The following is a 21,702-nucleotide window of genomic DNA, read 5'->3' as shown; positions in this document are numbered from 1 at the left end:
GCACTGCCCGCAATACTGACTCTCCCTTTACTGCCTTCAATAACACCTTCCTCGGCCCAAGAAATGTCCCTCATTGCTGTATCTGCGGCCCTCACAACTGTCTCTAGTCATCAGCCTGACAACCTTACCAGTAATTAATTTGAGCCAGTGGTTGCAGGTGGCGTAAACCGGAACTTATTTTTCCTCAACAGACTTTGATCCAGAGCAAGAGAAAGAAAAACACAAAAGGCGGGGAGAAGGAGAAAGACTGTAAAAATGTGAACCGGGAGAAAGCAGGAAACTGCATGAGTGAGATTAAGGGACACGGAGTCAGAGGCAGCGTTAGCGCTGGTGGCGCCCGGTGCGACAACCCTGGTGCATTCATTCAAGTGTTCCTGCCTTGTAGTAATATTTTTTTTGTTCTGGTGTTTCTTTTCCGACGAACTTCATTCAGGTTTCTTCCCACCTTTCACTTATTATCCCTGGGATCTCTTTGTCTGTCAAGGATGTTCATTCAGGTGTCTTCTTTTCACCAGTGATTTCCTTCCTTTCACTGGAGTTCATTCAGGTGTTCCTCCTGTTAGATGACGTTCATTCAGATGTTCCTGCTTTCTATTATGTTTTTGTTCCTCATTCAGGTATCTTCCTGCCTTACAATGATATTCCCTCCTGAGATCTTCCCTGTCAGGGATTTTCATCTAGGTGTGTTTCTTTTTCACCAATGTTCCTTCTTTCTTGTTTCTGCTTTTCACCGGAATTCATTCAGGTGATTTTATGTCAAGACAGGAGGCTAGCATCATGCATAACCTTTTATTCACCACTTCTGAGCAGCACTTAAAAACCTCCAATAGAACAGTATGATGTCACAAAACACTAGAACATTCAACATATTACAAGTCCCCAACATTCCAGTCTCATCCTCTTTTGTTTGCTGCTGCCTTGCTGTAAAATTCTTTGTTATTTCGGCTTCTCTTCTTTTCTATGAATTCTCGTCATGGCTCTCCCTGCCTCTCACTGATGTTCTTTCATGTGTCACTTCTGCTCCCTGACACCCGTTCACATGTCCCAGCCTCTCAGCGATGTCCCTGGTGGTCGTTCATGTGTCTTGATTCTTACTGATACAACAAATAACAAGGTGATGTATGGAATGCTTGAATTAATCTCAGCCACTGCGATCTAGTCAGGCCGTGTTCCAGTCTGCTGTTTTTCACCCATCATGCCACTCCGGGCAGAGGCCCGTATTATTCAGTCAGTAGTGATGTTGCTCCTAACAGAAAAGTCCATCCCGAACTGCTGGACGAGGCCCCACTCTAGAAAGGACCACACGCAACGCAAGAGCAATTTCAACCTGTTTGGGCTTTGTCATTAGGATGCAGCTTGAGTCCTGTAGCACAGTAAGTACGGGCGGGGTCCATGTTTGGACATGTCTATCACATACCTGCCACCTGACACATAAGGGGGGGTGGTCCTTGGAGGGGTGTGGCCTTGTGCCACCGAAGCACCTGAGAGGCACTTTTGCCCCTGCCCCCAATCACCTTCCTCCAAAACCCGAGAAAAAAGCTTCCTGTAAATGGTGCAGATGTCCTGGGGTGTTTTCACAAACCTTAATGGACATCAGCAGTTCAAAGGAATGTTTGACGATACAAGGCAAACATTTACAACGCATGCCTTTACAATGCAGTTTTTACTTCGCAACATCCATTACAAAGCATGTTTTTACATCGCATGCCATCACAACGCATTTTTAGAAACTTAATTTACAACGCATTCCATTACATCACATTATACCATCACAATGCATACTATTACAACGCATACCATTACATTGCGTTTAGGGTACGTGTTGGATAGTGTAGGGGTAAAATTTACTATTCCCACTTCAGTGAGTGCAACAGTAGGGTAAGTGTTGGATAGTGTAGGGGTAAAAATTACTATTCCCACTCCAGTGAGTGCAACAGTAGGGTATGTGTTGGATAGTGTAGGGGTAAAAGCTATGTGTTGAAATGGTATGAATTGTAGTGACATGCATTGTAATGACATGCGTTGTAGTGACATGCGATGTAATTGCTGTCTTCTAATGGCATGCGATGTAAAGGATGTTGCGAGAAATGCGCATGCGCGGGCGTCCGTGCATGCGCATTTGCATGAAGAAGTTATAGTCAGCAAGAAGAGGGAGCCCCGGGACGCCGCGCTGAAGGTAAGAGGTTTAAATTTACTTTTTAACCTTCTTTTAATTATTTTACGATTAGGGCGGGCGGGAGGCGGGCAGCGAGTAGTGGGGCTACACGGAGCGCGCAAGTGTGCGTAGATTTTGCTACACTACGCGCTGCTCCACGTAGCCCCACCACACCACCTACGCCCAGGCTTGCTCTTCACAAGGTAACCATGTGAAGCGAGCCAATATCATGTTTTACAATTATGGTACCGTGTGAGTTGGCAGGTATGCCATCACACCCAAAAAATCAACTGTTGCAAACAGAAATGTATGAATTAATGTCAGCCATTGGAGATAGCTCAAACTGCATTCCAGTCCATCATGTTTCTCCCATCGTGACTCTCCAAAGAGAAACCATACTTATGCAAATCAGTACAGATCCTACTGCTTATAGGAACAGTCCATTCTGACCTGCTAGGCGAGGCTGACCTTGAAAGGGATCACAAGCGAGGCTGGTTTCTCTCTATTTGAACCCCGTCAGTAGGGTGCAGTTTGACTCTTATGGCACAGTAGGCACAGGACCAATGTTACATCTCGCTGATGTTCGTTCACGTGTCTCCGCCTTGTAGTTATGGTGGTTTTCATGCCCAACTGTCACTGATGTTCATTCTGCGGTCCCACGGTCACAGATGTTTATATTTTTTCGCCTCTCACTGATGTTTGTTCATGTGTCCTCGCTGCTCAATGAAGCTGATTCACTTGTCCCCACCTCTCATTACCTGCCATGTTGAATTCTTTTTCATGTTCCTGCTCTAACTGATGTTCATTCATGTGTGCCTCTTGCGTGCTTACGTTCATTCATGTGTCCAACCACTCACTCTGTTCACATGTCCTCCCCTTTCACTGATGATCGTTTATGTATCCTTGATGTTCATTTACATCTCCCTACTTCTCACCAACCTTTATTTTGGAGTGCCTTCATCCAGGTGTACCTCTCTCTCAATGTTCCTCACTGATACTTGTTCACAATCCCTGCCTCCCTCCTACTGTTGCTTGTTAATGTGTCCCCGGTCTTCCACTGACGATTGTTTATGCCTACATCTCAATGTTGTTCATTCATGTGTGTCCTCCCCATACAAAAGGTGCTTCACGTGTCCCACCACTCACCGATATAGCCTTATAGCCCGCCATAGCGGGATATACTGGCCGTTAAAGGACTGCTCCAGCGTTAAAGGACGAAGGCCAGGGCCTTTAACAAGGGAGTGGGCCTTTACTGGCCAGCAGATCCCACTATGGAGGGCTCTAAGGCTATTATAACATTCCGCCCCTAGAGGGCAAAATGTTCTAATTTGTAAAACTAAGGCTTCACGGAGCCCGAAGGGGTTGAAATCCCCTCGAGCACCGTGGGGCTTTTGTTCACAGCAACAGCCGTGAATGACAACATTGGGATGTTGGCACTCTGGGCTTCTACCGGCCATTAGAAGCCCGGAGCAATCCATTGTTGTCAATGGAGCGCCCAACATTCCAATGTTCTAATAAATATTAGAACATTGGAATGTTGGGAGCTCCATTGAAGACAATGGAGTGCTTCGGGCTTCTAAAGGCTGGTAGAAGCATCGGGCATCAACATTCCAATGTTTGTTTACAGCTGTTGCTGTGAACAAAGGCCTCATGGAGCCCGATGGGATTTCAACCCCTTCAGGCTCCGTGAAGCCTTTGTTGTACAAATTAGAACATTTTGCCCTCTAGGGGCGGAATTTTGTAATAGCCTTAGAGCCCTCCATAGCGGGCTCTACCAGCCAGTAAAGGCCCACTCCCTTGTTAAAGGCCCTCGCCTTCGGCTCTGTCATTTAATGCTGGAGCGGGCCTTTAATGGCCAGTAGAGCCGGATCCAGCGTGCTCTAAGGCTATATTCGAACATTGGAATGTTGGGAGCTCCACTGACAACAATGGAGTGCTCCGGGCTTCTAATGGCTGGTAGAAGTCCGGAGCTCCAACATTCCAATGTTGTCCTTCACAGCTGTTGCTGTGAACAAAGGCCTCATGGAGACCGAGGGGATTTCAATGCCCTTGGGCTCCGTGAGGCCTTTGTTTTGTTAGCGATGGAGCGGGTCTTTAATGGCTGGTATAGCCTGCTATGGCGGGCTATAAGGCTAAATTCAAGGACCAACTTCTTGACCTGCCTAGGGTCCATTCTAGGACTATCTGGCTCTCCCTACCATTAAAGACTGGCCACAAGTATCTCATCTCCAAAATGTATGCTACAGCCCTTCCCATTCAGGAGAGTCTTCTCAGATCCTAACTGATGGCTCTTGATGACGGTGTGACTTCTTGACTCAACTGAAACCCTCACAGTCACTTACCCAAACTATGTGCCCCCACCCACCAACTATTCATCTCTAGCATCACTGCACACTAGCTTTAACTGCTAGATGGGTCTACCTTTACACCATCCCACCACACTTGTCTCACTCTCTGGCTGCACTGAGACTCATTTCATTCAAAGTAAAACCCACATGAGCAGGGGGGTTGAGATTGTTATTTCAGTTTAAGTAGATATGGCCAAATCCGCAAAGTAGGAAAATGAGTGGAGGTCGGGAACTTTTGTACAGTTCAAGTGGTTATTTGTTCAAAGGTGCACTCAGCTGGCACTGCTCCTGTCTTCATCCTCGCCAGTGGTGGCAGAAACCCTTCAGAGGAAAAGAGAGGCGGAGCTATGCTTGCACCCGCTAACTGAGACCAACGACTAGGCTAGGCGGTACATGTACCACTAGGCCTGAGATCCCAGCTGCTGAGCTGCAGTGATTCCATGAGTGGTTGACAGTATCACCCAACCAATTGCACCACTGATATCCCTCTTCTCGATCAGGTCCTCTGACAGACCATCAACTGCATCCGGGGAACACACACAATCTGTATGATAGATAGCACTACTGAACTGATCTACACATCTTGATGGCCTCTTCTCATGAAGCAACAGTTGCATAATATTTTACAGACAGTGTCTACTCTGTGGCCATAAGGAAGAATCCTTAGAACGTATCGTGTGCTAGTGTCCACTTTTATTATCCGCAAGGAAAAAATACTTGAAGCCTACATTTTTAAAATGAAATTGTACAACAATTCATGAATCAATTAGACTTTGTCTCTCTACCAATGATATGCAATTTATTGGAAAATATATGACATTTTTAGACTTTGCTAATCATCATTTTGGATAACCTATGTCCCTTAAGTTTATGGTTTATTTAGTTTTTATCTTTCTAATATTTATACTGATTCCACAGTTTTTATGATACTAATTGGTATTTTATTATATCTGTGCAATACATTTTATTCATACAGGCTGGTTGTTAGATATTTTGAAGTCATCATGCATAGATAGAACTGCATGCAGAGTAGCAGACCCCCTTGCATGGGAGCACTCTACCAGCAACATGGATGTGACCATGACAGTGCAGAGGTGAGCTTCAACCGTGTCTGTTAATGCCCGCTGGTGCCCAGTAATGTGGAAGAGATGAGTAAAGGGGACACCAAATGTCAACCTCTACTTGTGGACCGACTTGTCCAATGGCCTCAACCCAACACCGGTCCCTGTGGAAGCCACAACAGGGCACACAAGAAACCACCCTGCAGGCTGTCACCAGAACTCACCTTCCCTTTATCGCCCTTTACCAAAGACCATCCCTCGCTATATGGTCAAAGAGCCACTTAAAAAAACGGAACCCGCACATCAATTTCTAAACTGATCCCCACATTCCAATGAGGTTCTTTTATTGTGCCACACAGGGCATGCATTTTTTTAAGATTGTTTTTTTGTCATTATTTTAAATTTTTTAGATAATTTTGTTTTTGGATGAAGATTATTTGTATATATTGACTTTGATGCATATCATTGTTTCACAGTTTTAGGGCACAACACCTAACCATAAATAATGAAAATAAATGTTTTTAAAGGTTTCTATCTTAATTTTAAAGTGCTTTCGGCAATGCTTTAAATACACATATTTTATGGAAAATATGCCATGTCTAGAAGTTATTAATTTTTGTATTATTTGCTGAAATTACACTAGCCCCGTGAATGATAGATTTCAATTGATGATATGGCTAAAAGGTATTATAGTATACTACAAGATACAGCAGTAGGAAGTAGTAGTGATTAAAATTGGTGTTTTCTCATTTTGAAAATTGTGATAGGAAAAGACGTCAGATAACGTTATAGATTTCGGCTGACATTTACAAACCACTCTGCCGCGCAGTTGATTATCATGTCACAGTAAGCCCTTGATGGAATCGCATCTCGGAGTGTGTGAAAATTACAAACCTGTTCTTATGTGGTATCCCACTGCATATCTGGCTGCGAGAAAATGTATGCTCTACTCTCACGTAGGACTGTGACAGATGGTAAACACAATAGTAAGGGTGGGCGGAATTTGCGAAATTGACTTTCGCAAATTATCGCAAAATTGCGCAAAATCTCCGCGGGCACGCGGAACTTTCGCGAAGATTGCTTTTCCCGCCCACTCGCGATGTGTTTTTGCGTGCTCGCGGGGAAATATATCTCCAACTTGCCCATACGGTCGCTAATGGGCGCGGCCATCTTGCTCGCGATGCTTATTTCCTGTTCCGGGTCGAATGACGTGTTCGCGATCGCAATGACGTGTTTGCGATCGCAAACTCTCGCGAGATAGCGCGACCGGCTACCAACAATCCAACATCTCGTGGCGCATGCGAATGGATAGGAAAACTCATCGGCGAACGCAGGGACCCGGTAAGTCGCGACCGCGTGGACGCATTTTTAAAGCGCGAACAAGAAAAATACTTCCTTTTTGCGGCAGATTGCGAAAGTTTTGACATCTTCGCACTCTCCACGGAACGCGAAAATGTCAAAATATCGCAAATTCCACGAGCGGAACAAAATTTACCGCCCAGGTCTACACAATAGCCACCCTACAACAAGATTCAGAATTCCCCTTCATTAATACCAAAAGTCCTACCCTGTGACTAGCAGCTCAGCCAATGAGGAAGTAGGGGTACATTGGTCTTTGAAACTGGTAAGAAATGCAGGCACACAGCATGCTTCTGAGTTCTGAACCAGTGGGACAGCAGAAACGTTACAAAGACCACACACACACATATAATATGTATATATACCTCCTATAGTTATTATTCAGTTACCTTTTCAGAGGGGAGGTCGAAATCCTTTACTTTAATTTTTTTTCTGGCAGTGCAGTCAGAAACCTACAAATTGCTACCCCCATTTTTCAATATTAATGGGAAAAGCCTTGTTATTCAAGTAAACTGTCACAACTAGGTTACATTATGGAAATGCCATTTTAACTGGGCTTTCCCAAATCTAAGATTAATAAACTGTAGAGAGTGCAAAACATGGCTATTCAAATGCTGTTGGGCCTCTTAATAATTGATTCAATATTGTCCCATCTTACAAAGCTGTATTGGCTCCCAGTAAACAAAAGAATCTCTTTTACAGTCTTCTGAATGATTCACAAAGCCATCCAAGTGACAAGACAAAAGTCTCTTCTCAAAAGGATTTTTTTTCTTACAACCAGGGCTTTAAGTGGGCCGGGTCCCGCCGGTGCTCAGCACCGGCATTTCTCAAAACCAGGTGTTGAGATGGGTCCATATCGGGCTCTCTATTTTTGCTCTCACCCTCAGCATGAGACATTTATGACCTTGGTGCATAGCTGCCAAGGTTTCAGTGGGCTTATGTGTGACATTCCCATGTGTGTAGTGCGTTTATGTGTGACATTTCAAGCCTTATGAGTGACACTTTATTGTGAGTGAAATAAGACAGTTGCATCAATGTCGAGAGTTTATTTTTAGAAATGTCACCCTTTTCTCATATGCGACAGTCTTTAATGCGTGAATTGACCCAGGAGCGCTTCACATGAGTTCAGATAAGCCTTTATTTAGCACGAGTAAGTTAGATGGTTTGCTCAGAATCACAGAATGTTGAGCCAAAGCCGGGATTTGAATCCTCATCTAAAATCGAGAGTTCTATCCACTATGCCACATTTCGTCTCACCTCCTCCGTCTTAGGCCCCCCCCTTTTACTGCAGTTTGGACTATCCCATCTTTTTGCATATATTTAGAAGCATCATTTTGCGGCTGGACAGCCACATCTGCTTGATACTATGGTTTGAGCAGGGGGTGCTTTTTCATTACATTAAATAGGCGGGTGTGTGGTTTTGTGTTTGGGTCTTCATATCACTGAAGTATGTTTAGCTTGGATATGAGTTTCTGTACTGAAGTTTGTTTGGCTTGCATATGAGTTTCTGTGATAGTAGGATAGTCCACGTCATAATATATTGAGAAACCTATACCTCCCGTTGTACACTAGTGCCATATTGTGGCCTTTAAAAAACAGTAGTCGGAGCTCAGCTTTTATGCGTCCATCCCAGCAAAGCGAGAAACTGGAACTACACGGTGTTATGGCACTTCAAGACACGGTTCTTTTGCGTGATAATCTCAGGCATTGCGGTAATACGGGAAAATTATCGAAAATGCATTATTCTAATGCGGGATGCGTGGCACTTGGCAGGAATGTTAGCGCGGTACCACCCATCTTTGATGGAACTTCGAGGAGGCTGCTTTGCTATGTATGCAGCCACGATCACGAGCTATGATGACGCTGAAAGCGCACATCACGAATCTGCAGCGAGCAAAAGGGGGGGGCAGAGCGCAGGCTCTATAAGTAACACCGAGGCACTGATTAGCTGCTGAAGGCTGATGGCTAAAAGAGTGAAAACCAGCCGCGGTCCGTGCAGGTAACATTGGTGTGGCGGTAGGGCAGCGTGAGGAGGGATTTCGAGGGATGATGCAGAGGGAAAATTAAATAAATAATTAAGTTTCCGTCTGCAACCGACTGAAAACCTTTCTTTTTCCGCAGTTACAATGATCGAGCATTCATTACAGCTGATGCAAAGAGATCTTAAGTGTTTTTTTTTTATTTCAAGGAAATTGCACTCTGTCACTGTGATAAACTCTTGGCTCTAACGTCCTGCTTCACTGAAACACAGAGCAAAGGGGCTTTGTCACTGCAAATGCATTAACATTCCTATCCTCTCGCACTCTGCTATCAGGAAGCCTTTGTCTCTCTGGCTGCCTCGCACCCTGGGGGCTCACTGTCAATATATGTGAGGCTTTACTATGCAGAGTTTGAAAATAGGCAGCTGGTAGTATATAGCTCATAGACTGCATCAGTTATTATAACAAAAAACATATTGTTTTCCCTAAAATATCATTTTCAGACTTCCTAATGGCATGGAAAAATGTTCCTGGAAAAATGTTACTGGAAAAATGTAAATACATTGCTGCTCATGATTTTTTTGAAAGAACTGTTTATGAATTTGTGCAACACAGGATTCTAGTGCCCCCTTGTAGGCCACGCCCCTTGTACAGGAGCCCTAGTTGTTTCATGGCCAGGCCTTTTTGAGACCCCCACTTTTTCTCTCCCACTTAAAGAGCTGCAGATAACCACATGGATTCTCAGGCCTGTTAACCAGGTGTCCCCAAGTGTCATTTCAGACGCCCATGGTTAGATGGCTGCTCCTTCTTTTATAAATGGGATGTTTTGCGGAACCTTCCATATCCTAATGCCAAAATCCAAACCTGTCATCATTTGGCAAAGATTGTTTCTTCAGGATGTAAAGACTTCACTGTTAGATGCGGCATGCAAGTGCCAGGACACCATTGGTATATGTATTCAAGAGTAAATGAAATAAATTTACAGATCTCCTTAAAGCACAAATTTCTCTAAACTATTTCAATCAAATTTCATACAATTTGACCTGCACATATAATCCACTTGACATCTCCATGCCATGGTTGTGTGATGGAACCATGCATGCGTAGACCACGCATGCCGGATCCATGCAGTCTCAACAACACAAGTCTTAACCACAAATATGCCTTTACCAAGCATGCCTTTACAATGACTTACGCGTTGTTACGGCATGTATGCTAAACACATACACGTAGATAAGACTTGACGGGTAAGTCTTAACCCCTGCCCCCTTGCCCTGCTTAGAGTCTTAAAACTTCTCCCTCCCTCCTGAAAACCAACCCCCTTCCCCCGGTTCCTAGAAACTTCCCTGCCTCTAGTCCTAAAAACGACCCCGCTTTCCCATAAGCCCTAACAACTACCTAACCTCCCCCTGAGCCCTAAGCCCTAAAAACTGCCCCACGCTCCCCTCAGCCCTAAAAACTACCCCGAACTCCTGAGCCCTAAAAACTACCCTGCCCCCAAGTCCTAAAAAGTATTATGATCCCTTCCCATATCTTGAGCCCTAAAACGGCCCCCTAAGCCCGGACATCTTAAACTAGCCCCTCCCTCCTAACAGACAACCCCCTCCCCCAGCCCTGAAAACTACCCACCCAGCTCTGAAAACTACCCGACCCCCCAGCCCTGAAAACTACCTGAATCCCTCCAGCCCTGAAAACTACCCCCAACCCTGAAAACTACCCCGAACCCCCCCTAGCCCTGACTACTACCCGACCCCCCCCCAAAACCATACAAACTACTGCCCCAAAACCCGGCCCCAGCCCCACTTACCTCACCGCGTTGCATTCTCTTCCGATCGTTCCTACTGTTTAGCTGCTTCCTGCTTCCTGCTTCCGCCACCCAGCAGCTAGACCGCGCAATGCCTTAACCACACATATGGTGGTTAAGGCATTTGCGTGGTTAAGGTAAACGGAAGCGGTGCACTCCCGGTTACGAACAGACACGCGAGATACAAGCCGACATGCTGGATGACACCAGCACAAACATTCGTATGATGTTTTGGATCACTAGACTCCTGCATAACCTTTAGAGGCTTACGCCCCATATAAGACGAACCCTAAATTGCTTTTTCTACGAACTGGTTTGGCCCGCTCAAGCGCATTTTCGTCTAACTTTTGCAATTTTGAGAAGATGAGTTAGTCACCCTCATTCAACTTCGGATGACAAAAGCCACATATAGGCTTGACTATTTGTGTTTTCAGATACCCCTGCTCCTAGATTTGAATATTTCTATACAATTATATACATTGGTCCTGATGAAGGTGGCAAAAAGAATTCATGCTCCACCGAAACGTACGTCGACCAACACCATTTGGGGACCCGCTCAGTGAAGACAATACTAGAGAATTGCCAGTAATTTATAGGACAAAAAAATTATACAGGGATATAAACACACCCTGACAACTTAAGAAAAGTATTTATGAAATGATATTCATTCTACAAATTTATGTTTCTCCCTTTCACAGCCGGACCCCCATTGACTTTTGTTAAATTGTATTTTGATTTTTATATTGTGTATGTTAGTAAGAATGAATGGTAAGATAAGGAGTGAGTATGTTGTGGCTATGTGTGAGTGTGCTGGGGTATAGAAGTAGCAGTTTTTGATTCATTCTTTGGTTACACTTGGATTACTTGTGCTATGCAAATGAATCACATTATTTAATGATGTTAGTTGAGAATCTCATGTACTCATAAAAGAAAAGTTATAATATATTTTTTTTAAATTGTCTTGAAAATGAAAAAAAAACATACATATAAAAAATTATAATAAAAAATCACAGTGACTAAAAGCTATTGTTATATGTATTTCACTTCTATTAAGTAAAAAAAAAATCTTTTTGTGGGGAACCTTTAAGCTATTGGCTACAACCAAAAGAAATATAGGTCAGCTAGAGGTCTTTTTTTCAATTTTTGTTTGCCTCTGTCCCCTTCCTCTTGGACCTAAAATTAAAATAGGGGGAACCTTTCTTGTTTTCATTGTTTCTTTGCGTGGCTAAGGCAAGCATGGTAGCGCTTTTGTAGTCGGAACACGCGTGGCTGAGGCAGCGGTGTTCCGACTGTTTCCCCCATGCCATCCATCCCTTCTGATTCCACACCTGCAACAAGTCCCAGTCATTGCTTGCTATCCCTAAAGTAATTAGACACAGAAAGCCGACTGCAGGCCCCACATGAGGCATTACAAAAGATCCATGTGACGTTCCATTTGTGAACGGTTTTTGTTGGCCAATGTGACGGTCCATTTGTGAACAGCTTTTGGTTGACCAGAGGGGACTACGGGGGACCGAATGAGGTTTGCAGCGGATGACTTTCCATTACCAAGTAAGACTTTGCGTGCTCCAGTAGTGCCACTACAAGGAGCCTACCTAGACGGTTGGGCTCATCCCGGCTCTCTTTGATTTTCAGATTGGAATCTTGGACGAGCACCCCACCCCCGAGCCTCGATATCTGCTTTAAACCCATTAGCATTGAATTTTTGCTTTTTAAAGTGTCAGTGAGTATGCCAACATTTTTACCACACACCTTAGCGCGTGTGTAGGTATCGCACTGGTTTTCACGTGGCATCCTTCACCTTTGCCACTCACCTATCACTCACCTGGTCTTGAAAAAAAAACCATTTAATTTCTCCCTAGGGGCTGAAACATGTAGACCGCCACACATAGTCAACTTAATGGTAATAATCCCTGAATAGTTGCACTACACATATCTATTTTTAGACATATCCTGATCCGCCAACATTAAAATTAACCCCGGGCGTAGCACTACGCTTCGCCCACGTAGTGTACGTAGCGCTGCCTGCTTCGCACTTTCCGAAGTAGGCGAAGCAGGGCAGCGCTACGCACACGCCGAGGGCGAAGCGTAGCTGCTTGCCACCCGCCACCCACCTCCCGCCCGCCCTTCTTTTAAATAATATGAGCAATGAAAAATAAAGTAAAGTAAGTCGACTTACCCGTAAGCGCGGCGTCTCCGGGGCTCCCTCTTTCTGTTTCTAATTTCTTCTGGCAAATGCGCATGCGCGGACACCCGCGCATGCGCATTTCTCGCGAGAAATGCGCATGCGCGGGCGTCCGCGCATGCGCATTTGCCAGAAGAAATTAGAAACTGAAAGAGGGAGCCCCGGAGACGCCGCGCTTACGGGTAAGTCGACGTACTTTACTTTATTTTTCATTGCTTATATTATTTAAAAGAATGGCGGGTGGGAGGTGGGTGGCACGTAGTGGGGCTACGCGAAGCGCGTAGTGTGCGTAGATTTGGGCACACTACGTGCTGCTTCACGTAGCCCCACTACGCCCACTACGCCCACCCTTAATTAAAATTAGAGGCAAGGATTCTCAGAGATATTTTTAACTGAAAAAATTCACTTCACATCACACTTTACGCACCAACACCAGCTCCGCTGTAATCAGGCATCGTAGCACAACCGGGGGCACTCGGCCGCCCGGTTGGGACCCCAATGATGAAGCATAACACCAACTAGGTTGGTGTGTGAGGGGTCTTTTAAGAACACCTAATGGGTCCAAGTTCACATTACATACAGTGACCAATCTACATACACATAGTGGGTTCATCCATATTGTTTAGGTTTATTAAAAATAACAATGCCTTTTATATATGTGTTGCTTTTAAAAACACATAAATAAAAGCCATTGGCATTTACAATGCCAATAGCTTAAACTCTCGCAAATGCAAGACCTATTGCATTGAAAATGCTTGTTTTCTATCTTTTGGAAACAATATGTAAGAAAGCTTGATTGTAATTTTCTTTAAAGATCAAATCAATATTTTTTTGATTCATTGTGGCGGGCGCCTAAAAGGAGTGGGGCCCATAGGCCGGTGCCTACTTGGTAATCCTGCCCTGCGTGAAATTCCCAACCCCCATTGGCCACAGATAGTAGAGAAAGAGTCCCTGCTTCTTCTCAAAGCCTCGGGGTTGGGGGTGGGGAGAAGCAGCGTTTCTCTCTGTCAGGGAGATCGATATGGTGCCAGGACATGAAATGGCAAAAAAAGATGTATCACCCGCCAAGTGCCTCTGTACAGATGGAACAGCGTTTGATGACAAGAACCCTGGGTTCTTTTTACTGCAGTGATGAACCGTACCAGGGACCACTTCATCTTCATTTCGCCTGCGCTCGGCCTGTCGCGCACACCGCAACATATTTATTACAGGTTTTTTCTGTTCCTCGCCCATCTTTTTTATAGCTTACCATTTGCCGTAATGTAGCAGGGCCTTTGCTTTGACTTGTTTTGGGATTGGTGTGTTCGTTATTTTCTTGTTTTCTGAGAATCGTTGAGCGGAGGTCTTGTCTCGCACTGGTTTTGATGCGTACCCTGGCTTCCATTTGTCCATGGTACAATACAGTGGCCTGTAGTCATGGCTACTGGAATTATTGGGTGGGGAGATCCAAATTATGAGGCAAGAAAAATGTAATTATGTGCAAAAAAAAGGCACATTATGAGGCACAATGCAGTACATTTTGTGATATTATTACTTCATTATTTTGTCATTATTTTCCCGTTAAAACCACCTTGGTAAAGGTTTCGCCTCATTTGAACCAGGAGAGAATGTGGTCCGTCGGCTAGATTGCTGGCTTTGGTGCTGGAAACCAAGTTTCGAGCCTCGGGGTCGCGTCCACATCCTGTGATTCTGGGCAAATCACTTAATCTCTCCGTGCCTGAATGTGTCGTTGTGTAAGGTAACCGATGCTCATGTAAAGCGCTCCAATACCTTCGGGTTGAGTTCGAGCTATATAAATCTGCATTAAAACAAAAACAAACAAAAAAAACACCCAAATACGGCGATAAGCAACTGAAAGGTGATCAGTCAATTATTACGAAGGGCCTTCAACTGCAAGGTGACACGTATCTTGTTTTTAGTAGCTTTCGATCGGTTTGAGCAAGAAACATTTTTTTTGTTAAAATCAGCAAATTATGCAGCACATGATGGATGTTACGGCAAATGCAGAAAATTCATAATTATCAAAAAAGCACAGCAGCCGCAGAATTGCATGGTTCCTGTTTTCCCTCTGTCTGGCTGGTCAGTAGCAACTTGTCCAGTGCTGTGACCATGGCGGCCCTGCTGCTTCCCTGCTCTAAATGTAAATATATGACATCTGAGTGAGTGCCAACAGATCAATCAATCGGATTTGCATATGAGGGTCTTGAGGCGCTGGGAGAACGATCTGCCAGTTCTCCTATTGGTTGAACATCTAGGTCTTGAGGTCTTTCCTGAACTGCTGGAGCGATGGAGCTGCTCTGAGGTGCAGGGGGAGGTTGTTCCATTTCTTAGCCACCAGGTGGCCCATAGCACCCACCAACTTTGAAGGGATCTCTAGGAGCTTTTGTAGAACCAACAATGGCCGACAAAAGACTCCGGGCATGTTCAAGAAGTTCTATACAGTGCAGTGCTAAATCAATAAGTACAAAATGAAGCACTGGCCACGTTTTTACCTAGGAACCCACCCCCAGTGCTTCCGAATGCCAATGTTGCTGAACACCATGGCTCCCTAGTCTTTTTTTTTTTTTTTGTCCTCATTGCTACCATGGTTTCAGTGCCATACCAGATTACCCTACAGTCAGCTGTCTCAGTTCAAAAGAACTGGCAGGGATATATGACCAAGAAAGTGAGAAGAAAATATCCCTCAGCAATTGCAGTTTCAATCTTGGATGGCGAAGAACCAGGCATTTCCCTTCTTGTAAACCACCTTGGTGTAAGTGGCAACCAAGTCAGCCCGGGCTAGGACCAGGTATGGTACAAATGGTTAGAACACCATAATAGGGTAATCATCGGACCCGGGGGAAAAAAAAAAAACCCGGGTATTTCAGTGTACCCATGGCAACAAATACCAAAAAGCTCTTTTACTCTGATTACCAGCCCTAGCCAGGTCAATACGTGATGTATATATGACGGAGGCCTGCCATTCGCCGAAGGAAGGAGGGGACACGTCCTTCCATTTCTTGCAGATCTCCCTTCTTGCCAACAAAATCGTATAGAACACTAAATTTTTGGCTGCACCTTGAGCTCCTTCCAAAATCCCGAAGATCACAAGAGGTAAGTCAATGTTTACTTTAACACCCAATGAAGTAGTTAGAAAGTTGCTGATAGCTGCCCAGTATGACACTAAACTGGGGCAGTCAAAAAACATATGGGTGTCTGGTGCCGCCAGAAACCCACATCTGGAACAAGCAATTGAGTTACCCTCGGAAAATTTAGATAGACTAAGAGGAGAATAATATGCCCTATGCAGTGTTAGCAAGTGGTTCCTCCGTAACCAAGAAGGCTTAACTATGCTGCACAAAAGGCCGAATGAGTCTGTCCAAAGATTTTGTAAGTTTGGGCCAGAGATTGAAGGGCTCCAAAGTGAATCAGGCAGATCAAAGACTCCATCCGTTTCCTCCAACAAAAGATTATACCACTGTGAGGTCTCCTTTTTTCCCACGGGGTTGTTCATCAAGTTGTTTATGAGCAGGCTATATCCTCCAAGTGGAAACTTATTTCTTTCTAAGGCTTGAGATTTGTAGGCCTGAGTCCAACTATGTATTTGAAGGTATTTAAGTCTTGACAGATTAGGGCCGATCTTAGCCAGAAGATGTTCCCATGAAAGCAGCTCCCCGTCAAAAAAAAGGTCTCCCCAGACCTCTAAGCCTGCATCTCTTATTGGAGCCGCTAGAATGTCTTCAAGCCAAACGGGGTTTTCAGGGAGACCCCATAGCGGCGTCCTTTCACAAAAGTAGCTTACTTTTATCGATCTTGTGACTTCGGCCCATAATTTTGCCAAGCCTTGTAGTACCTTCAGTTTGATCTTTTTGAAGTACTTGGGGTTGCCGAATTTAAATAGAAAGGCTGATTGACTAGCTTCTTCCCCTTCTAACATGGCTGAGAACATTAGACCCACCCCGTTGTCGGTAGGTATTTTTAATAACATGCGGGAATGAGTTAACTGGAAGGCCCAAGCATATAATTTCAAGTCCGGGGCTGCCAAGCCCCCTTTGTCCCTTCGCCTTCTAAGCTTTTTCCAAGAAATCCTTGCCTGTTTGTTGTTCCAGATAAAAGATGTTATGTCTGACTGCAATTTAACTAAACAAGAATAATCAAAGTGCAAGGGAATGGTACAAAACAAAAACGAAATTTTAGGAAGGATCGACATCTTGATTAAGTTGACCCTCCCAATTAAAGATAGTGGGATATGAGACCATGAGTGTAGTAACCTACGGCATTCTTTAGCTACCGAAGTTAAATTAACTTGAGCTATTTTTTCTATGTCTTTCCCTATCTGTAGACCCAAATATCTCATCGAGGAGCCCGTTTGTAAGTCTATAGCTTGCCCTTCATGATTCCAAACAAGCATCTCGGTTTTAGTATCATTAATTTCGTAACCGGAGACTTGACCAAATGAACGAGCAATCCTTAAAATTATAGGGAGTGCAGAGCCAACATCTGAGGTAAGAATAAGCACGTCGTCAGCATATAGTGCTACTTTCCTCCCCCACCCTTTATACGAGAATGGCTTAATAGAAGTCTCATCCCTCAGTTGTTGTGCAAAGGGTTCGATATAAAAATCAAACAAAAGGGGGGAAAGTTGGCAGCCCTGCCGTGTCCCCCTAGTGATGGTAACAGGGTCAGACAGATCTCCATTGACCAAGAGGCGTGCTACAGGATTATGATATAACAAGCCAATTGCCCTACGTATCCCATCCCCCACGCCAAACTTAGCCAAGGCCCCCGACAGGTACACCCAGTTAACTCTATCGAAGGCCTTGGTCGCATCCAACATGAGGGCGGCCAAAGGAAGGGTCCGAGCCGATGCTATATCTATGGCACCAATTAAATCATAGGTTAGCTCGAATAATTGTCGCCCCTTAACGAAACCCTTTTGGTCCGGATGGAGAACCAGAGGTGCAATCACAGCCAACCTAGATGCCAAGATTGTGGTAAAGATCTTGTAATCCACACTCAGGATTGAAATTGGCCTATAAGAACCACAAGCCGTCTTTGGTTTCCCTGGCTTCAGAATAAGGGTGATTGAGGCATTATCCCAGGAATCTGGCAGAAGCTGACCTTCCAGTAGGATTTGGTTAAAAAGAACGGTGAGGAATGGAACTAATTCTATTTCAAGGGCTCTATAGATTTCTGCCGGCAGACCGTCAGGTCCAGCCGCCTTCCCCTTCTTACTTCTTTTAATGGCAGATCTTACCTCATCCTCAGTGATAGCTTTATCTAAAGATTGAGATTGTTCGGCAGATAGTGAAGGTAAATTGATGTCCCTTAACCAACCCTCAACAGACTCTGGCGAGATCTGCTTATCCTCCTCATAGATTACTTGAAAGTAATCTCTGAAGGCTGCCCTGATGTCCTCATCTGAAGAGAAGATGATGTTATCTACCATTATTGCAGCGATGTTATTCCGCACCTGATCCGTTTTGGTTTTCCAGGCCAGTAATTTTCCGGCACCTTCAGTGTATTCAAAATGGGCCAACTTACTGGCTTCCCATCTTTGTTGAAGTCGAAGATTTAATAAAGAACTCAGACTACCCTTCAAAGTCACTAATTGATTATGGAGAGTGGGCAGATCTAAACCGGAATCCATACAGTTGGAGTCTATATCTTGTTGTATTTGAGATATCTGATCTTCAATGGAAGTGACTTCCTCTCTATGCAACTTCCTACGGTATGAAACTTTCCCAATGATAACCCCTCTCAAGAAAGTGCCAACAGATCAATCAATCTGATTTGCATATGAGGGTCTTGAGGCGCTGGGAGAACGATCTGCCAGTTCTCCTATTGGTTGAACATCTAGGTCTTGAGGTCTTTCCTGAACTGTTGGTGCGATGGAGCTGCTCTGAGGTGCAGGGGGAGGTTGTTCCATTTCTTAGCCACCAGGTGGCCCATAGCACCCACCAACTTTGAAGGGATCTCAAGGAGCTTTTGTAGAACCAACAATGGCCGACAAAAGACTTCGGGCATGTTCAAGAAGTTCTATACAGTGCAGTGCTAAATCAATAAGTACAAAATGAAGCACTGGCCACGTTTTTACCTAGGAACCCACCCCCAGTGCTTCCGAATGCCAATGTTGCTGAACACCATGGCTCCCTAGTCTTGATTCCTCCTCATGCCTCTTTCTTTCACTACCCTACACTTTTTGTATCTTTAGCCTACTCTTGCGGGTTATTTTACATCCTTGCTACCTACCTCCCATTGTCACTGCTTTCCCCTCATTCTCTTTTCCTTTCTTTCTTCCTTTCTGGCTTTCTCGCTCTTGCGCTGAGGCTACGGACTGCAAAAGTCAGTGCTGGTGCCCACCACCCACAGCACCGGCACAAAATAAGCACCATAACATACACAGCTCTGGAATAAATAAACAACCACAAAATTATGTTCTAGAACCTATCAGTGGTCAAAACATATATGAGAGACTAGATGTAATGAGGAAAGGAGACACACCCAATGTTATAAATGATGTATAAAAGGTAAACACATTAGAGCAACTATATAAATCTACAGTGCAACATAGCTTTAGAATCTCTTATTCATTAATTCATTCATTCATTCATCAATTTTAGTCCACTTGTTCAGCTCCTTTATTGTATTTATTCATGATTTGGCATTTTCCTGGTATTTCTCTCCAGGGAGCGTACCCTGGACTATTGCAATTTCCCTGATTTGGAGCCTTTGTTGATCTTAAAACCACCTTTGCCCAGTAACTTTAACCGTAGCCACCTAAGCTATTTTACAGTAGCCAACATTTAAAAATGTTGAGCCAAAAAGGAGGCATCTGCAAAGGTAACTTCAAAAGCATGGTGAAAATCACTAGACTGCCGAAGGCACCATGAGACCAATTATCTCCATTTTGAAAAACTCCAGTAATTGTAATTGCATTTGTGTAGCGCTTACTACCTCTGACGAAGCGTCAAAGCGCTTTTTCAGCGAGTAGCACGCTACTCCAGAACCCAGTACTTAGGCTCTCAGCATGAGTGACACGGCGATCATCCCAATAACTCCATTCATCAGAGTCACTGGTGCCGCTAAAACTGGGGCTTAGAAATGGGGAATTAAACATTTTTTGCTCATTTGTTGCCACAGTTTCATTAGGAGATTTCGGTCCCTCTCGGAAAGTAAAACTACAGAGATCTGCAGTGTTCCCATGGATCACATCATTCCAATGGCGATGTAAATCTCCATTACTGAAAAGGATGCGTGATGATGACCATTGATGACGAATAATCCAGGCCCAAGGGCTACCTCATCCTCTGACTCTTTGGGTGATGTTTTACTCCAATTAAGAACTGTGTCTCCAAGGAATTGAGCGAGGATCAAGGACTTAAAGAAATTAACTGGGTAGGACATTTTGGGAGTGGGCGGGGCAGGGAGGGGATGGGCCCCAGGTGTCCCTAGGTACTGGCATGGCGTACAAAAAAAACAATGGATTTTTACCCGGATTGGTAACTGGGGGTGAATGTTTCATTTGTTCAGCATTTTTTCCATCATCTGGTCTTTTTGCATTTGTTCGCCCTAAGTTGGCAGGATATGCCCAGACATGGGTCCCCTGCTCGCTGTGCCACTGGATTCAAGCTAGCCTGGCTGATAAGGGGTGATACCCCGAAACCGGCCCCAGGATGCTTGTTTCTGGTCCAGGGAGGACCTGGTCTGTCGGTTCGGGCTGGACTGTTCCCATGGGAAGCCGGGTCAAGACTGATTTGCATATGGCTCAGTCTAAACTGGAATGGCGTGGCGTACAAAAAAAAAACAATGGATTTAACCCAGATCTGTGACTGGGGGCGAATGTATGATTTGTTCAGCATTTCGTCAATCATCAGTTCTTTTTTTCCCCAGGTACTGCGTCTGACTCAGTTAGTTCTTTTGCTGAGGTCTCCATTGTGTATGCAGCGCATTGCTCAGCAGTTACCAATGGCTGATATTTCCATGAATGCTCCTGTGTTATACCAATGGTGGCAGACTAAGCGGGGAAGGGCGAAATAACAAAACTTCTCCTTGTGTAAAATGCAACATTTTCTGAAATATTGTGTGTGCCATCAATAATACATTTCACCTGTTGTCTGCTTGAAAATTGTGCATGAGGACACAACTCTTTTACAACAACAAAAGGAGACTGGTCCAGCATGAAATGCAACGCAGCTGTGGCAAACATCATATTCACTGTTTCCGCAAGACATTTCCTGAAAAAGAGGGGGGAGGGGTAACCAGGAAGAAAATAAAAATGATGTGAATTACACAAAACCTAGAAACCAGGAATTATGCAAACATTTTGGTCACAAAAGAAACTCACTCAACAAATATACATAACATGAGATAGTATGCATGGAGGGACTGGCTGGATCGTTACAGATATGTTGTGGAGTTTGTTTTCCCAAATCTGTCTTTACCGCTAACTTATTTCAGCAAACACATATCTAATGGAGTCTTGCCCTTATTGAGAAAAAAACATAGACGGCCAGTGCTTCCTGATGGGCATGAACAGCTGCTTCGTGGGGGATGACTAGTTCCATTCCCTCACAGAGTTGCACACTATAGGACAATTCATTGGTAATTCCTAAAGACGATAACCCTGGGCGGTGAACTCCATTACGTTTGCAGAGTTTTCTGCAATCCGTGCTCTGCTGAGCTTGCAAAGTGCAGAAACCTCCTCTCCACATAGTGGAGTGTAAGTGAGTAAGTATTTTGTAAGAGTTTATGAGTGTTAAACATATATACTAAGGTACTACAAACCTTAAAGTAGTGTACTAGGTCTACTAATAGCGAGTGATACTACTT

Source organism: Triturus cristatus, chromosome 12 (genome assembly GCF_964204655.1).
Source record: "Triturus cristatus chromosome 12, aTriCri1.1, whole genome shotgun sequence".
Classification (NCBI taxonomy): domain Eukaryota; kingdom Metazoa; phylum Chordata; class Amphibia; order Caudata; family Salamandridae; genus Triturus; species Triturus cristatus.
Note: the sequence above shows the minus strand (reverse complement) of the source record.